Source organism: Tachyglossus aculeatus, chromosome X1 (assembly GCF_015852505.1).
Source record: "Tachyglossus aculeatus isolate mTacAcu1 chromosome X1, mTacAcu1.pri, whole genome shotgun sequence".
Classification (NCBI taxonomy): Eukaryota; Metazoa; Chordata; class Mammalia; order Monotremata; family Tachyglossidae; genus Tachyglossus; species Tachyglossus aculeatus.
This window is the reverse complement of record NC_052101.1, coordinates 96130717-96150046: the sequence shown is the minus strand read 5'-3', so window position 1 is coordinate 96150046 and position 19330 is coordinate 96130717. Positions and strand designations below refer to the sequence as shown.

The following is a 19330-nucleotide window of genomic DNA, read 5'->3' as shown; positions in this document are numbered from 1 at the left end:
AAAGACCAATCCACTCCCTTAGCGGGAGAAATTAGTTATGAGGTTGGGTGCTGTCATAACTGAGATTGGGGAGGCCAAATGGTCATGTAGGTTTACAAGGCCCGAAGGGGCTTAGAGTCTGGGCCACCTTAAAGCGGGAATGTTGATGTATGTGGGAAGTAGTCACACATGGGAATGGGAAGCAAGCGAATAGGGCCCAATCCAGGGGAGCCGGAGCCTTGGGCTGCAGTCCGGGAGTGGGTGGGAGGAACCCAAGTTGTCTTGGGAAGGAAAGAAATCTTGTCCCCATTCTATGTAGAGTCTGAGAGCCAAGGGGTAGGCTACCTAGTCTTGGCATCAGGGCTGGAATGACTAAGAGATGTCATATACCATATCAGAGCTTGTTTCCTCTGGATTTGGAAAAGATTGGCTTATGGATGTGTTGGTTGTCCTGGACCGTCTTAAATCGGTTGTGTGTGTGCGCCTGTTTGAGAAGTGTAGTAGGGTGGGCATGTTTAAGGTGACAGGAACTGCCCTTATCTGAGTTGATTGCTGCTTGGGTTGCCACGGATCCAAACCTGGTTTTCGCCTTTCCCACCCCACCCTTTTGATTCTCTCCTCTTTCTTGAATGAGTACCAGTGGTTCCCCTCAGGGCAGAACTGGGAAATTTGTGAAGAATACTATTTTGCAATTGCTAGAATTGAATCCTCCCTCCTACTTCCAAGTACAAATTTCCCTGCTGATCTCCAGCTTTGACTATTTTCCTCCACTGTCATTCCCATTATATTGTTTTTCACAAGTTGTCCCCCCCCAGACACACACACACATTCTTCATCAGGTTCCGGATCTAATTCGACTCCCAACCTTCAAATCTCTATGCCTCAGTTCCCTCATCTGTAAGATGGGGATGAAGACTGTGGGCCCCCCGCCTTGGGCCAACCTGATCACCTTGTAATCTCCCCAGCGCTTAGAACAGCGCTTTGCACATAGTAAGCGCTTAATAAATGCCATCATTATTATATTATTAGAGAAGCAGCGTGGCTCAGTGGGGAAGAGCCCGGGCTTTGGAGTCAGAGGGCGTGGGTTCGAATCCCGGCCCCGCCACAAGTCTGCTGTGTGACCTTGAAGTCACTTCACTTCTCTGAGCCTGTTACCTCATCTGTAAAAATGGGGATTAAGACTTTGAGCCCTACGTGGGACAACTTGATCACATTGTATCCCCCCAGCGCTTAGAACAGTGCTTTGCACATAGGAAGCGCTTAACAAATGCCATTATTATTATTATTATTATTATAAGTCTACCTACAGTCACTAGTCTGGACCTTTCCGAGCTCGCCTTCACAGCCCCCTTTCCCCATGACGTTAATCCTGATTTTATTTCGGCAGGGTACGTGTGTCCAGAATGTTTATTTAAACATGCCTCATGTTTTAATAAGTGGGGGGGGGGAGAAATAAAATAAATGTAGGGGCATTTCCGGGAAGATGGGCGTCACTCTGAGGGAAAAGGGCCTGCTGCAGCAAAAGTCCTGTGCTGGCAGTGACCAGTCCCCCATTTGTCCTAAGGGAAAGAGCCCGGCGACCATCCTCTCCCCCATCCTAGCCACAAAGAGCTCCATGACAAACAATGACAGGGGGGCAACCATTTGCCCCCCCCCCCCCCCCGGGACTCGGCGTTGCGCGTTCCCTTTAAGGCGGGCCAAAAGGCGCCAGCGGATCTCGCGATGGTTGAGCCCCCTAATCTCGCGAAGAGGGAGGCGGCTGCCCATTGGTCGAAGGGGTTGAATGTAAGATGGCGCCCAGGGAGCTGTAAGGGAAAATCCTGTCGGTCTGAAACGAGGACAGCGGAACGGGGGCCCGTAGTGGCGCAGCGGGAGGAGCGGTGGTGGCGCCGGGTAAGGGCTCCAGAGGTGGGCGGGAGGGAGGTCGGGGCGCGGGCCGTCTTCGCCACAAAACCGCGGGGGAGGGGAGAGCGCGTGCGCGCGAGCTCGCGCGTGCGCGCGTGCGGGGCGGATCCGCCGCGCGCCGCGCCCCCGCCTCGGCCCTGTCTGTTATGCGGGCAGCGAGGTGAGGCGCGCGCGAGGCCTGCATGGATGCACGGATGCGTGGATGGATGGATGGAACCCGCGCCCGGGAGCGCGCGCGCGCGCCGAACGGGCCTGGGCGACTTCATTCCACGCGCGTGCGCGTGCGCGCCAGGCCTGGAAGCCTTGGCTCGGTTATCCGGTCGACGATGGGAACGCGCACGGGGGGGATCAGGAGCGCGCGCGCGCAGACTGCAGTCTCCGGGCGGGGGACGACGGCGGGAGCGCGCGCGCGCGGCCTGATGCACTGAGGGGGCGGGCGCGCGCGCTCGTGGATCTTGCTGACGTTCCCTCAGCCCGGAGGGGCGAACCGACCTCGGCCGGCCGGGAAAGTGACGTTATTCAGCCCCCGGTGTTGGGGGGGGGGGGGAGGATGCGGCCTATTATTCTCCGTAGCGTTGTTGGTTCCGTGAGGGGCGGTGAGCATCTCCTTTTCACCCTTCCAGTTCTCCCCGGTGCAGCATTTGCGCGGGGGGGGGGGGGATTTGCTTGCCGCCCGGTGGGCTGCCATCGCCCCGAAGTCGGTCGTGACCGAGCGAACTTGCCAGCGATCGCCGACATTTGCCCCCGTTCTTCCCAGTTCACTAGTGGGGGGAGAAAAAAAGCAACCAATCAATCGTATTTATTGAGCGCTTACTGCGCGCAGAGCACTGTACTAAGCGCTTGGGATGTACAGGTTGGCAAAAGAATTGGCCATCATCACATCATCAATCGTATTTATTGAGCGCTTACTGCGTGCAGAACACTGTGCTAAGCGCTGGGGATGTACAGGTTGGCAAAAGAATTGGCCGTCATCATCATCAATCGTATTTATTGAGCGCTTACTGCGCGCAGAGCACTGTACTAAGCGCTTGGGATGTGCAGGTTGGCAAAAGAATTGGCCATCATCACATCATCAATCGTATTTATTGAGCGCTTACTGCGCGCAGAGCACTGTACTAAGCGCTTGGGATGTGCAGGTTGGCAAAAGAATTGGCCATCATCACATCATCAATCGTATTTATTGAGCGCTTACTGCGCGCAGAGCACTGTACTAAGCGCTTGGGATGTGCAGGTTGGCAAAAGAATTGGCCATCATCATCATCATCAATCGTATTTATTGAGCGCTTACTGCGCGCGGAGCACTGTGCTAAGCGCTTGGGAAGTACAAGTTGGCAACGTATAGAGGTAGTCCCTACCCAACAGTGGGCTCACAGTCTAAAAGGGGGAGACAGAGAACAAAATAAATAAAATAAATAGAATAGATATGTACAAGTAAAATAAATAGAGTAACAAATAGGTACAAACATATATACATACGTCTTGTATCCCTGATGCTATTTACGTCTGGGGGGGGGGGGGGGGGGTGGTAACTGGTTCCCAATTTGGTCCCAAGGCCAGTCGCAAATTCCTTTCAATTCTTCCCCACTTCCTAATATTTCGCTTCTACTCCCGCATTAAAAACACGTCACACGCAAAACCGGGCGCTGCCTTCACGCGTTTAATACCTTTAGCTTCTCCAGTTTCAGCTGGAGGGATTCTGGAGAAGAGGTTTTTTTTTTTTTTTTCTGGTGCGTTAATTATCCGGCCTAGCCTTGCTTCGTTAGGTTGTGTGGGGACGAGGACGTTAACGATAATTAAATACATTGGGAATTGGAGGAAAGCCACCTTTACAACTCGCCCTATATATTTTTTTTGAAAGTTGAGACTAAAAGGAAGCCGGGGATGAAAGGCACTTGTTTGTTGTCTTCAGAACATGGCAAGTCGTAAGAGCTCAGGACGAGCAGCAGAGATGCATGCAAACATGGTGACTGGTGAGTCAGAATTGTTCACGTGCCGGAAATGTGTGCACCATCTTTTTTGTAATGTTATTTTTAAGATCGTATAAATCACTTCAAAGACAGTACTCTGCCGTTTTCCAGAAGCCATTTACTGGAAAATTCAATTGACCTAAGGATGGAAGAATTATATCTTGGGATCCAGCATTAGGTTGCTGCTGGGACAATTGTTTCATCTTTAAGTGTGATCAAATGATTATCCTGCCAAGGACTAAATGATCACCCCCCCCCCCCTTTTTTTTTTAATAGACTGAACCAAATGGATCGGGTGGAAAATGTTTCAAGTCATTTCTCTTGATGCTCTGCTTGCCAGTTACCAAGGGCTGTGACTGTCATTATTTGGTGTGAGCTTTAGGCCGACTTGTTCTGAAAACCTTTAATTTGAAGATTGGGTTGGGGTTCGAGAAAAAAATACTCTCAAGGGAAGGGCTGATATACCTACGAGGACCTCATATTTGTAAAATAGGTGCTTTTTTTTTTTTGTCAGCCTTGGCATTTACCAGGAGAGGAACACAGACAAGATTTCTTCCCCCGGGAGCAAAACACCCAAGAATGTTTTTACAAGCTCTAGTATATTCTCAAATGAAGGCTGTGTACCCGACATTCTGTGCCCACTCTATCCAGCTGTCTCTTCAAATTCAAGCACTACCCTTTCAAAAGAAAGGTTTAATTTCCTTGTTAATTTGGCTTGTATCATTTCCAACAAAACTGGGAAATACATCACATGGTTTTAGTGCTCAAGCCGAAACAGAATGGTAAATTGGTTCAGAACTTTGAAAGAGTGCTTTTCTCAAAATAAAGCCAGAATGAAAATGTTCCTGAATCTGACTCACTCTGACAGAGACTAGGGATAGATGACCTAATGGATTGCTTCCATCCCTTACTCCAGACCATTAATAGCTTCAGAAATAGGCATATTCCCCCACTTCCTGAATGTCGTGCTTTGGAAAGGCACCTTATGGTAATTAAAACAAATACTCTTTAAACGGTATTAAAACTGAGCCGAATCGTGAGCGCACACCTCAACGTAATATAAGCGTGCTTTTGAACAAATGTTTCACCAAACCCACTTTCTACTGGACTAAATTCAGTTCCAGAAGTGGCACGGGCCAACGGTAAGACCAGCTCAGCAGAACATAACTTTTGGATGGGATAAAAGTAAGAGGCCGTCTCTCACGTGAGAATAACTACAAATGAGCGTGCCAAAAATAAGAGGCCGCCTCTCACATGAGAATAACTACAAATGAGCATACCTTCTGTTTCTAAAATTATGTTTCAGGCCTTTGGAAATTTCATAAGTTTTGCCTTTTGTGAGGATTTTGGTTGGTGGGAAAGTACTTCGTTCAATTCCCGCTGTTGGGTAGGGGCCGTCTCTATATGTTGCCAACTTGTACTTCCCAAGCGCTCAATACAGTGCTGTGCACACAGTAAGCGCTCAGTATATAAAGATTGAATGAATGAATTGTATTTATTGAGCACTTACTGTGTGCAAAGCACTGTACTCAGCGCTTGGGAGAGTACATTACTTGTGTTCTCTGAGCTTGGTAATATCTGTAGCAGGAGGCCTGGCTAGGAGGTGTGGGGAGTGGAGAATGGTGAGCCCGCTTTTTTGTGATTCTGCTGAGCTGCTATAGAAAAGCTTTTGGAAGCAGAGAAAACAGCTCAGGAAGAGCTCTTTGCACCTATTGTGTGTGTCTGTGTGCGTACACCCACACCCCACCCCCATAAAAACAAGCTCTTCCCCAAAGGCAACCTATTTGTTCTTCATGGTTGCAATTTTTAGAGCGTCCCAGGAGAACTATGTTCTTACAGAAGTTATGAATGGCGTAGAAGCAGCTCAGGTGGTTATTGATTTTCCCCTAAAAATGGAGAGCAGTGATAAGATTCATGATTTGGCTTTTGTGGGGAGGAGAGGTTTAGAAATGTGTGAAAATCAGTGGTGTGTTTCGCAGATGTGAGTGTGTGCGTTGTGGAGCCCTGCTTGGATTAGCAGTGGGCCCGACTGAATTTATGTCTCCTACACCCTCCCCCACCCAATTTTCCTCCCGTTCAGGCCAAGGGGTGGAAATCTGAGCCTCTTTTGAGTTCAGACCATTAGAAGCAGTTGGAGGCCAAAGTTGGTGCTGGTCACGCCAAAAAAAAATGCAGTCTTTTATATTGCCTTGATGGAGAAGTCGAGCCATAATACTGTTTTTTGGGTGTGTTTTTTTTTTCAGTTGGCAACCATTTAACTAAAGTAGGAATGTGCAACCTTCCTTTCGATAGCTCTCTTTTGCCACCATCTCTTTCTCTTATTCGGTACCCAGAATGAGTGTTCCCTCTATGATCTGTCTTTATTCAATCCCGTTTCCCATTTTCATTGTAGTTTATCTCTTTCCCTTTCCCCTCCTGGTCCCAGCCTCTTGCTGGAATAGAGAAGCCATTACTAAAAATACCAAAACAAAATTTTTTTGCCCCCCCCCAAAAAACCGAGCCTTTTCAAACGTGTGCCTAGCAGAAAGACCTGGGGTTTGTATGGGTGTGAGATAAGTAGAGAAGTGTCTGTAAAGGAGAAAATGGAAGAGAGTGGAAAAGAAGACGAGCAGACGGGTAGAGAGAGGGCACAGATACACTTACCCTACATGGCTGTCCTCAGTGCACAACACTGTTGCCACCATTGACACTGGCTGGAAATTCTTGGGGGCGTCCTGTAGAAACTGGCCCGGAAAATCAGGTAGCCAGCGGCAGGGACTGCAGGTTCACTTGACATTCTGCTGCTCCGGTCTCACTTCCAGTTCTGGCTCCTGTGCAGTTCGGTCACAGAACATGTAGACAGGTGTCAGAATCGTCAGAACAAATTAATTCTATTTATTAATTCTATTAAGCTATGTGCACATCATTAACAAAATAAATAGTAGATATGGACAAGTAAAACAAATAGTAAAATAAATAAAATAACAAGTAAAGTAAATTCCTCACCCACATCATCATCATCATCAATCGTATTTATTGAGCGCTTACTGTGTGCAGAGCACTGTACTAAGCGCTTGGGAAGTACAAGTTGGTAACATATAGAGACAGTCCCTACCCAGCAGTGGGCTCACAGTCTAAAAGGGGGAGACGGAGAACAAAACCAAACATACTAACAAAATAAAATAAATAGAATAGATATGTACAAGTAAAATAAATAAATAGAGTAATAAATATGTACAAACATATATACATATATACAGGTGCTGTGGGGAAGGGAGACCAATACACTCACCCCCCGCCACTTAGACTGTGAGCCCGCCGTTGGGTAGGGACCATCTCTATGTGTTGCCAACTTGTACTTCCCAAGCGCTTAGTACAGTGCTCTGCTCACAGTAAGCGCTCAATAAATATGATTGAATGTATGTTTCTCTCATTTAGCTGATCCGCTTGCCCCTGCTGCACTCCCCATTCAACCCCAAGGACACCTGAGTTGGGTGAGTGTATTGGTCTCGATTGGGGAGAATATGTGGGTGAGGAATTTATTTATTTTACTTGTTATTTTATTGATTTTAGTATTTTACTTGTCCATATTTACTATTTATTTTGTTAATGATGTGCATATAGCTTTAATTCTATTTGTTCTGACGATTCTGACACCTGTCTGCATGTTTGGTTTGGTTGTTGTCTCCCCCTTCTAGACTGGGAGCCCGTTGTTGGGTAGGGACCATCTCTATGTGTTGCCGACTTGTATTTCCCAAGCGCTCAGTACAGTGCTTTGCACACAGTAAGCTCTCAATAAATACGATTGATTGATTGGAGAAGGTCTCTCCCTCTGCCCTGGCTCTCCCCGGGTTGCATCCCTCCTAGTAGTTGCCGCCTGGGACCCTCTCCAAGCCAGTTGAAGCACTTTGAGACAAAGACCCTTCCAATTTGCATAATAGAAGAGGGCCCATTTTTGATATAAAGAATATAAAGATGCTTTTCAATCCAGCATTCTGCTAGTTATCATTGTTCTTTGTTTATGGTCCTACTTCTTAGTCTTGCTGTTGATAGGCCAGTTTAAGGGAAATTAGCTTCTAAAATGGAATGATAGCTGTACGCTTCTAAAATAAGGCAGTTGTATCTCTTATCTAAAATTGGATTTTCCAGAAAATAGTTCCTGTGTTTCTTCTTAATGTAGTATTTGAATTATGCATTTTTGGATCCTATTATTAAAAATATAAGAAACTTGGGCCCTTCAGTGTATGGTAACTTTAGCCTTTTCACTGCAGCTCTTTTTTTCCATTTTTCGTATCTGCTCCTCCTTAGAACTTAACCCTTTCTGGTTTCTCCTTGGTTTGGATTTTCTTTAAGCAGTGGTATTTATTGGCGCTAACCATGTGCAGAGCATTGTACTTGGGAGAGTACAGCATAATAATAAAAACTGTGGTATTTGTCAAGCGCTTACTCTGTGCCAGGCACTGTACTAAGCGCTGGGGTGGATGCAAGCAAATCGGGTTGGACACCGTCCCTGTTCTGCGGGGGCTCACAGTCTCAATCCCCGTTTTTCAGATGAGGTAACTGAGGCCCAGCAAAGTGACTTGCCCAGGGTCACACAGCAGACAAGGGCGGAGCTGGGATTAGAAACCATGACCTCCCCAGCGCTTAGAACAGTGCTTTGCACATAGTAAGCGCTTAATAAAATGCTATCATTATTATTATTATGACCTTTTGAGTCCCAGGCCCGTGCTCTAACCACTACGCCATGCTGCTTCTCCTAACGGTGGGTTCCCTGCCCATTTTCGTATGGATCAAAGAATTGTCACTTATGCAATATCTTTGGTTCCCGTGGGTCGGGAAATAAGGGGATGATCACGTGTCAGTGCGTGATGGATCCATGTTTAATAGGGTAGGGTTTTTTTGCGTTTTTTATTTGTCATCACCCCCACGCCTTCGTTAGAGCTCTTTGACACTGGTTGTGGAAGGGTTCCCACAGCAGGTGGCTGTTAGCTAGGAGAGTGTTTTTAGACTGTGAGCCCACTGTTGGGTAGGGACTGTCTCTATATGTTGCCAATTTGTACTTCCCAAGCGCTTAGTACAGTGCTCTGCACATAGTAAGCGCTCAATAAATACGATTGATGATGATGATGATGTTCTTCCCCATAAGAAGTGGTGCTTACTGTGTGCCAGGCACTGTTCTACGCCCTGGGTTAGGTACAAGCTAATCAGTTTGGCCACAGTCCATGTCCCACATGGGGCTCACAGTCTTAATCTCCATTTTACAGATGAGGTAACTGAGGCGCAGAGAAGTTAAATGACTGGCCCAAGGTCACATAGCAGACAGTCGTTTAGATTGTGAGCCCACTGTTGGGTAGGGACTGTCTCTATATGTTGCCAACTTGTACTTCCCAAGCGCTTAGTACAGTGCTCTGCACACAGTAAGCGCTCAATAAACACGATTGATTGATTGATTGACAAGTGGCAGAGCCGGGACTAGAACCTAGGACTTCCTGACTCCCGGGCTTGTGTGCTATCCTTTAGGCCACACTGCTTCTCCAGGCATTACCCCCACCACCGGCCCCTTGTGCACCTGATGCAGTGCGATTTCCTTGGGGACAAAAGTCCCCAAGGAAAAAGTCTATGAGAAGCAGCGTGGCTCAGTGGAAAGAGCCCGGGCTTTGGAGTCAGAGGTCATGGGTTCTGATCTCGGCCCTGCCAGCTGTCAGCGGTGTGACTTTGGGCAAGTCACTTCACTTCTCTGGGCCTCAGTTCCCTCATCTGTAAAATGGGGATGAAGACTGTGAGCCCTCCGTGGGCCCACCTGATCACCTTGTAACCTCCCCGGCGCTTAGAACAGTGCTTTGCACAGAGTAATCGCTTAATAAATGCCATCATTATGATTATAAGTCACTTCTCTGTGCCTCAGTTACCTCATCTGTAAAAGGGGGGTGAAGACTGTGAGCCCCCTCCTGTGGGACAACCTGATCACCTGATGAACAGTGCTTTGCACATAGTAAGCGCTTAATAAATGCCATTTAAAAAAAAAAAACCAGGGTAGAGGTGGTGGTGGTTACAGTATCTGACCCTTCCACTGCTTCCAAGGCTTAGGCCCCCATTTTTGGTCCTGGACACCATCTTAGCAACACGGAGGAGCCCTGGATAGCAACCAAACTGGAGAGGTGAGTCTCCACCTCCCTCCATGTCTCTGTGACTCTCTTTCCCTTCCCCCTCCTTTCCTCTCTCCCCTCGAGCCTGAATGTTTGTTTGCCTGTATGTCTAGGTGTGTGTGCCGAAGAGTCATGCCCATGCAAAGTGTGAGTTCTTTTGTTCTTTTATCTAACAATCTCTCCAGGGCTCCTGAATTTTAATGCCAGTATTCTTTACCGTGCTGTTGTCCTTCAGAATAGTGCTTGGGTTTTGCTGCTCAGAGTGGGAAAGGTGAGTTCGGTGCCACGGGCGTGCATGGGCTCAGCTGCTGTGCATTGCTTTCGTGAGTTATTCTTCAGCTAGATAAAGTACATCGCGACCTCAAAGCAAATCTCAAATAATGCTACCTAGTAGGACATCTGGCCTGGAATGCAGCAGGCGGGTGGCTCTGAGCAGAATCGGATGCTGCAAATAGCAAACATCCTGGAGTGTGTCTAAACTGGTGAGCGTCAAATCGAAAGCTTTGCATTTATTTAAAAAAAAACCACTCTACATATGTTAGCATTTAATTCTTTAAAATGTATAAAGCCTTATTGGTGTATATATAGCAATGTTAAATGAGATCCATTTTGGTTTGTGTTTATACACACACACACACACGAGAAGCAGCGTGGCTCAGTGGAAAGGGCACAGGCTTGGGAGTCAGAGGTCCTGGGTTCTAATTTTGACTCTGCCACTTGTCAGCTATGTGTCTTTGGGCAAGTCACTTAACTTCGGTGCCTGTTATCTCATCTGTAAAATGGGGTTTAAGACTGTGAGCCCCACGTGGGACAACCTGATAACCTTGTATCTATCCCAGTGCTTAGAACAATGCTGGGCACATAGCGCTTAATAAATACCATCATTATTATTTTTATTATTATGTGTGTGTGTGTGTGTATACTCAATTGTTTGGAGTGTGGGAATGCATTATTGCACTTAGCATGATTTCCTATGGAAAACTGTATCGTTTGGGGCACTTTGGCTTCCACTATTTTCATGGAACTAATTAAGAGCCCTAACCAGAGAGTTTCAGTGGAGGAAGAGAGTGAGAGGATCCTTTAGTGCTTGTTGGCTCTCTGTTAATTAACTGTCAGTGATATTAAGGTCACTTGTGTATCCTGTTTCCTATGGTTCTGAGCACCTCAGGAATTGCTCCAGGGATTTTTTTGTCCTTCCCTGCTCTCTTGTCCTGACAAAATGTTTATGATCAGCCAATAACTTTTTGTATTGTCATTCCCTGAGTGAGGCTTCCTGGTTTTGAAATGCCTTTACTCCAGCAGCCCAGCATGACTATTCTCGTCGTTCCTCATGTACGAGAAACATCATTTTGACTTCTTGAATTCTGTACTCCTGAGTAGGTTTCTCTTAAGTCCATTGGGCCACAACCACCGGCCTTCCACTGATCTTGAATTTAAACAGCCTGATTGGCTGGCTAATTAATTTCCCTCCTGTACCTTCTTGTGGTTTGTAATTGGGGTGGTGGGGGTGTAGAGAGTGGAATCATGAGGATCGGCTCCAACTGTTCCCCAACAAGGTATTTTTTTTCTTTAAAAATGCAAGCAAGCAAGTTGATCCTCTCTTCTAAATTTCTCGACTGGCCTTAATTTGCATAAAGCTAGGGAATGTGGCCTTAAAACGCCATGCAATTACAGATGAAATTGAATTCAGGAATCGAGGAGATTTAAATGTGGTTAGGTCTTTGAAGTATGAATCCTGTAGATTTCAGTCCTTAGAGGAGAAGGAATACCTAACCCCCGATACTCTCCCGGGAGGGCGAGAGCTGATTGAGCGCAGTAAAGCCAACTGGCCTCCTCAGTCATGAAGGAAATAGGTGCCCCTGTCACATGCCCAGTTCTCCAACCATGTGATCGTCCAGTCTTCTGGGACTGCTCTCTACTCAACTCAGTACTGCTCAGTATTCCCCTAACCTCTTCTCTTCCCTCACTCTCAACAACCTCCTGAGCCATGTGGTTAACAAGGTAGAGGCTGTCAGATGCAAGCCTCACTTCCTCAGTGTTCTCCTTCCCAGCTGTTTCCCAAGAAGAGATCGACCCCCTACTCTCATGCTAACCCTTCTCTCCATGCCTTGCACAGCCTTATTATTATTAATTGCCTGTGCTCACTCTCCTCCTCCCCCTCCCTCTTCTCTGACTGCTTCCCCTCGGTCTGTCTTCAAACAAGCCCAAGTCTCCTTTGATCCCATCACCCCCCTCTTATCACTCCATTACCCTTCTTCCTTTCCAGGCTCAACCTGAACAGGGTGTATCCACCTGCTGCCCCCACTTCCCCTCTTCCAACTCTTCTAGAGCCCCCAAAAGCTGGATTTTGTTTTTTTTTTATTCTACTGATACTGACCGTACAGGGAGGTGGTGAAATCTGATGGTCTCTTTCTAATTCTCCTTGACTTTTCTTCGTCAATAGCCTACTCCTCTTAGATAATCTCTCCAGCCTTGGTTTTACAGACACAGTATTCCTTTGATTCTTATCCTACCTCCGGGGAGCATACTGTTCCTTGTCCGTTTTGTTTGCTGACTTGTCTTCCTCTCCACCCTTTTACTGTTGAAGTCCATCAAGGTTCATTTCTGGACCCTCTAGTTTTCTCCCTCTGGGAGGAACATCATCAGCTAAGATGGTTTCCGCTACCACCAATCAGAGCACATCATTTCTCTCCTCAGAAATCGTCAATGACTCCCCATTGCTTCCTGCAAAAAAACCCCCAAGAACTGCAGACCGCTGGCTTCAAGACAAATCTGCTTGCTTTGTTTCCTTCCAAGCAAACCTTACCGTCCCTTACTTCAGGCGCTTTCACCACCATCCTTTTCATTGCTCACCCCTTTTACCCACTTGGTGGGTTGCCACCCCCCACCCACCCCCAATTTGTGGAGCCAAATCCCTCTCCTTTGAAATTCTAAAAAGTTACCTCCTTCAGGAGGCATTTGCCAATTATCCACTCTTCTTCCTGGGTGTGCCTTCTCCTCAGCTACCTCAGCACTCATATCTGGGCATTTGTCAGGTTTTTTTGTGTGTGTTTTTATCTTTCTCACATTCAACTGCTTTTCGGCCAATATTCCAAGCGCTCAGTACAGTGCTCTGTACACAGTGAGCGCTCAATACGATCGAATGAATATGACAGCTTGCCTACTCCCGGAGCTTGCAAAGTTCTTGAGGAGCGGTTCTCACTTCTGTATGTTCTCCACGTGACTTAGTACCGTGCCCTGCACGCAAGTCCTCAATACATAATGCTGATTTTGTAACTAGTCCTTGAATTTGTACTCAGTGCTGCAGGGAAAAAAATGCCGAAGGATGGATATAGCAAAACAGATCTCGTCTGAAAGCTACATTCAGATAGTAATGATCCATAGTGAATAGAGAAGACTGTGTACTGGGTAACTGCACTGTAAATCTCTTCTGTGGGAATGTTGCCCAGGAATGCCGTGATGGTGTGGGCCAAGACAGTCCCACCCCCTTGAACAGAACAGGATGCACTCAACTAACCATTTTGTCAGAATCTGTTTCAAGATGGCCTGACCCTGGAATGCAGGGGCCCAGGAAATAGTTGCATATCCTGAAGGTTTTCAAGCTGTCCAGATAGTACAATGACCTCCTTCTCTCCTCCCCCACCTCCGCGCCCCCGCCAGGTCCAGCATGAGGATGATTTTCCCTTGGGACTTTGGAGTAGGAAAAAAATAGAGGCAGGACAGTTTCCTGATTGGATGTAGAAGGAAGCCTGGGGTGAGTTTATGTAGTTACCTTGCCTTTGAGGAGCCTGGTAAAGCGGAGCGTTGGTCGTCCGGCGCGTGGAGTTCACGGAGCAGAAGGGACGGCCACCAGGTGAGGAACTTGAGACCGTAACGATGTGGTGGCTCAAAAGGGGACTTGGTCAGTTGGGTGAGCCTGACATTATTGGGATTGCAAGATCCTCTACTTCTTGGGACATCAGATACCATAACAAGCCAATTGATGGGTTGAGCTTAAATGGGCGTTACAGGAACCATACGATTGACTGGAGGGCAGCATATTTCCCTACTGATCCACCCTCCACGGGAGGGTGAAACATGGAAATGGCTGCTATGTTTGCCTCGACCAAGCTTACTTTGAGGCCCATTTAATCTCTCTTGGCAAGAGATTTGGGGCCCTCAATAGGATTGATGCTCTGATGCCAGAATCATCGAGAGGAGCCCGGCCATTTCCGTGAATGAGATGTCCAGACCGGTGATTAACTAGCTGCCAACACAATTTCTAGATCTGTGATTCAGCACACGCATCCATCTGCTTGCTCGGGAGTCAAGCCGCCGGTGTGAGTGCTTGAGGATTCATTCAATCGTATTTATTGAGCGCTTACTGTGTGCAGAGCACTGTACTGAGCGCTTGGGAAGTACAAGTTGACAACATATAGAGACGGTCCCTACCCAATAACGGGCTCACAGTCTTGAGGATGGAGTCGAAGTAATTGACCTTCCCTCCGGGATGAAGCCAGTGTCGGGGGTCACATCCCAGGAGCATTAGACCCAGGTATGGGCCTGCTTTGATCATTTTTCGCCTCAATCCCCGAATTGCATTAGAATTCTGGAAATTAAGAGGTGAGAAGGAAAGGACAGATGAGGATCACCCTCTCCAAAAGAGTCGAATCCTGAAGCTTATGGTTTTCCGGAGAGCCCGGAAGTTTGGCATCTGGTATGGAAATTAAGGGGTGAGGAGGAAAGGACAGATGAGGATCACCCTCTCCAAAAGAGTCGCATCCTGAAGCTTTCGGTTTTCCGGAGAGCCCGGGAGGTGGGCATCTGGTGTTCCCCAGTTGGGGGTAGGCCGGGGGCTGAGTATCCCTGAGCAACTTGAAGATCGAGAGATTGATTACTTAGGGTGTTCTTCCCTGGCAGAAAAGTGGCAGAGACTTGTGCCCTGATTTACCCTTCCAGATTAAGCCAGATTAAGATTTATTTATTTATTTTACTTGTACATTTCTATTTATTTTATTTTGTTAGTATGTTTGGTTTTGTTCTCTGTCTCCCCCTTTTAGACTGTGAGCCCACTGTTGGGTAGGGACTGTCTCTATATGTTGCCAATTTGTACTTCCCAAGTGCTTAGTACAGTGCTCTGCACATAGTAAGCGCTCAATAAATACGATTGATGATGATGATTAAGCCCCCCTTTTTTCCTCAGCTCCCTCTTCCCTCCCCATCGCCCCGACCCACAGCACTTGTGTGTGTGCATATATATGTGTGTGTACATATCTATAATTCTATTTATAATTAATTCCTGTTTACTTGTTTTGATGTGTATATATATATCTACAATTCCATTTATTGCTATTGATGCCTGTTTACTTGCTTTGATGTTTATCCCCCCCTCTAGACTGTGAGCCCATTGTGGGCAGGGATTGTCTCTCTTTGTTGCTGAATTGTATTTTCCAAGCGCTTAGTACAGTGCTCTGCACACGATGAGTGTGCAATAAATGTGATTGAATGAGTGAATGAATGAACTTCCCAGTTCACCTATGGAGGCTGATGAGTCGCAAGTTGCCTGGGTCCAAGAAGCGTGGCTGGTGGCTTCCCCGAGGTGTGGGTGACAGTGGGCTACCTGGGGTATCTTATTGCTGTGTAGGCTTTATGAGCAAGAAGGAAGGGATTCCTTTTGGCTCCTCTGGCAGTGGTTTGACTCCTCTGCCTCTTCCATTCTCAAAATAAACTACCAGTTCTCCCTCCCCGCTTAGACTGTGAGCCCCTTGTGGGACTGTGTCCAATCTGATGGTCTTGAATCTACCTCAGTGCTTAGTTCAGTGCTGAACAGATGCCACAATTATCATTATTCTTAATGGTAAAATCATTAGCATCAGTTTTAGTAATAAAAACTAAAATCTAGAAAGCGCAACTGTTCTGAAATGGAAAGTAGCCCCATGGCTGAGTAATTCCTCCTCCTGGACCTGCTGTCCTTCCCAGAGACCAGGCTCTGCCTCTTGGGACCGGCCTCCTTACTGCTGCTCTGGAGGGATTTGGTAGGCAGGGGTTTAAGGAGCTTCGATGCTTGCATTTTCATGAACTCCCAACATTTGCTGCGTGGAGAATTATTTTGTTTATCTCCATGTACAATTGATTAGGAGAAGCCAGAAGGGCCTCGCAGTATGGAATATGCGAAGGTGAGCGGGCAGGAAAACTGGCCCTGGATCTGGATGGGAGTGACTGATAAATCATAAACCCCTGCATCCTTGGGCTCCAGGAAGTTTCCCTAGGGTCTCCAGGATGGATGGGAACTCTCTGAACTGGGTCTAGGTCTGTGGTGGTGAAGCACAGAGATTTCATGGAAGACTGGAAGATACACCTCTGAAACATTTTCCTCCAAGTTTTACGTGTTCATTATATCGTGTATTTGTGGGGAAACCGCAAGCCCTGGGAGAAGAGGGAAAGAGGAGTAACACCTCGGAGGAGCCAGGTGTTAATTGAATTCCTTTGTTGCTAAGAGGCACACAAGACAGGCAAGCATTATTGCGTAAACTACAGCCACCCCAGGCACCCCCATCTCATCTTCCTTAATAATAATAATAATAATAATGATGGTATTTGTTAAGCGCTTACTATGTGGAAAGCACTGTTCTTAGTAGTTGCTTACCCCTGACGTGAGCCACATTGTTTCATTGGGCCTTGCCAACTGGATCTAAAACGTTATTAAAATTTTATCGGAGACAGGATGTTTCTTAAAAGTCAAAATTAGTATCCGGGAGGGGTCCGGGGCTGACAGGATCTGAAGCTTTATTAAAACTTCATTAGAGATGGAGAGAAAATGTATATCCTTCCCCAACCCCAGCTCCGTTGTTCCTGCTGCGGGAGAGGTCTGGAGCCAGTGCTGCCGCGTCTCAGCAGAAGCTTTGTTAAAAGGCCCCTGTTCCCGTGTAACGATTAGATCAGAGTGGGACACAGAGACCAAGAGATGGAGAAACTGTTTCTGAAAAATCAAAATCAGGGTCCTTCCCAGTCCCAGCCCCGCTCCCCCTCGAGGTACAGGGCCGCGAGGGGGGACTGGGAGGGGTAGAAGCCAAGCTCCCCAGCTGTCCCACCAGAACAGCAGTGTGGCTCAGTGGAAAGAGCCCGGGCTTGGGAGTCAGAGGTCATGGGTTCAAATCCCAGCACCGCCAATTGTCAGCTGTGTGACTTTGGGCAAGTCACTTAACTTCTCTGTGCCTCAGTTCCCTCATCTGTAAAATGAGGATGAAGACTGTGAGCCCCCAGTGGGACAACCTGATCACGTTGTAACCTCTCTAGTGCTCAGAACAGTGCTTTGCACAAAGTGAGCGCTTAATAAATGCCATCATTATTATTATTAACAGGGGCCACCCACAGCCGTCCCGATGCCTCAGAGCGCCGAGCCACGGATGGGGACAGACAGGAGGCGGAGTGGGGCCAGGAGGGGTAGAAACCAGGCCGACCAGCACCCGGAGGGGATGTTATTTTATTTATTTTTAAATAAAAGAATGCTCACCACCCCCTCCCCGCTGGGTGGGAATCTGGTTTTTTCTTTAGGGCGGCAGTTATGATGGTTCTCGGGCTCACTCCTCCCGCAGCCCCGAGAACGGCAGCTCTCTGTAACCAGCCGGGAACCCCCGGCTGTGGTGGCCCAGACCGGGGTCCCCCTCTGTCACGGGGGTCAGCTCCAGATTCACCTACGTGCACTTGGGTTTCAGAGGAAACCACGCTTGCTCCCATGCCCAGCCTGGGTTCCTTCCTTTCCAGCTTCCCTCTTCCACGGCTCCTCCCCTTACTCGTAGGATCGGGCGACCTAGTGATTCAATACGGAAGACAGATTGTCCCAAAGACGTATGAGACCGCTCTCTGATCTCTCGTCATGAAGGATTTCACCTGAGTAATGTGCCATAGCGGAAAATGTCGAGGAACTGTATTGGATAACTTGCCCCATCCCCTACAAGCAGGGAGTAGGACAGGACCCTGATGCTGCCGTGTTCTCGCTGGGGGAGTGGATGACTGATTGAACAGTATATGCATGACCACTCAGAAAAGAATGAAAAGGACCCAAATTCAGCAGCATTTTACCTATTGCTATCTTTCTGGGAGAGGTGGTATTGTGAGCACTAGCCCGGAAGAGAAGCAACGTGGCCTAGTGGAAAAGAGCAGAGGGGGCTGGGAATCCGGAGACCACTTCTAATCCTGACTCCGCCACTTACCTGCTGTGACACCTTGGGCAAGTCACTTAATTTCAGTTTGTGGTATTAATAATAGTAATGATAATGGTATTTAAGCGCTTACTAATAATGATAATAATGGTATTTAAGTGCATACTACTAATAATAATGATGGCATTTGTTAAGCGCTTACTATGTGCAAAGCACTGTTCCAAGCGCTGGGGGATACAAGGTGATCAGGTTGTCCCACGTGGGGTTCACAAGTCTTAATCCCCATTTTCCAGATGAGGTCACCGAGGCTCAGAGAAGTGAAGTGACTTGCCCGAGGTCACACAGCAGACATGGGGCGGAGCCGGGATTAGAACCTGACTCCCAAACCCGTGCTCTATCCACTAGGCCATGCTGCTTCTAGGCTTGCAGTTTCCTCACCTGCAAAATGGGAATAAAATGCCTGCTTTCTCTTCCCCCTTAGACTGTGAGCCCTATGTGGACAGGGACTTTGTCTGATTATCTTGTTGCTACTCCAGTGCCTAGCACAGGGCTTGGCACATGGTAACCACTTAACAATTAAAACAAGGTGGGGACCCCAATGAGAAGCAGCTTGGCCTGGTGGATTGAGCCCAGGCCTGGGTTCTAATCCTGGCTCCGCCAATCACTTGCTGTGTAACCTCAGCCAAGTAATTTAACTTCTCTGGCCTTCAGTTTGCTCAGCTGTAAAATGGGGAACTCAGTAGTTAGACTGTGAGTTCCGTGCGGGTCCAACCTAATTAACTTGCACTACCCCAGCGCTTAGAACAGTGTTTGACAAGTAGTAAGTGCTTCACACATACTAGAGAAGCAGCGTGGCTCAGTGGAAAGAGCCTGAGGTCATGGGTTCCAATCCCGGCTCCTCCGATTCACTCATTCATTCATTCAATCATATTTATTGAGCGCTTACTGTGTGCAGAGCACTTGGGAAGTACAAGTCGGCATCATATAGAGATGGTCCCTAGCCAACAACGGGCTCACAATTGTCAGCTGTGTGACTTTGGGCAAGTCACTTCTCTGTGCCTTATTTACCTCATCTTAAACTGGGGATCAATCAATCGTGTTTATTGAGTGCTTACTGTGTGCAGAGCACTGTACTAAGCACTTGGGAAGTACAAGTTGGCAACATATAGAGACTGAAGACTGTGAGCCCCACGTGGGACAATCTGATCACCTT

At 47.5% G+C, this 19330-nt stretch overlaps 1 protein-coding gene across 5 annotated transcripts in view; it reads left to right on the top strand.

The window, feature by feature from the left end:
* Positions 1 to 1760: 1760 nt before the first annotated feature.
* The window catches only part of QRICH1 (glutamine rich 1), a 63489-nt gene continuing 45919 nt past the window's right edge, over positions 1761 to 19330 (top strand). For 4 of the 5 annotated variants that reach the window (XM_038771711.1, XM_038771710.1, XM_038771707.1 and 1 more), the window contains exon 1: positions 1761 to 1872. The gene's annotated coding sequence lies outside the window, so the exon portion shown is untranslated. Of the gene's footprint in view, positions 1873 to 3833; positions 3855 to 19330 lie in introns of those variants that run through there. The other variant, XM_038771708.1, reaches the window with a different exon arrangement.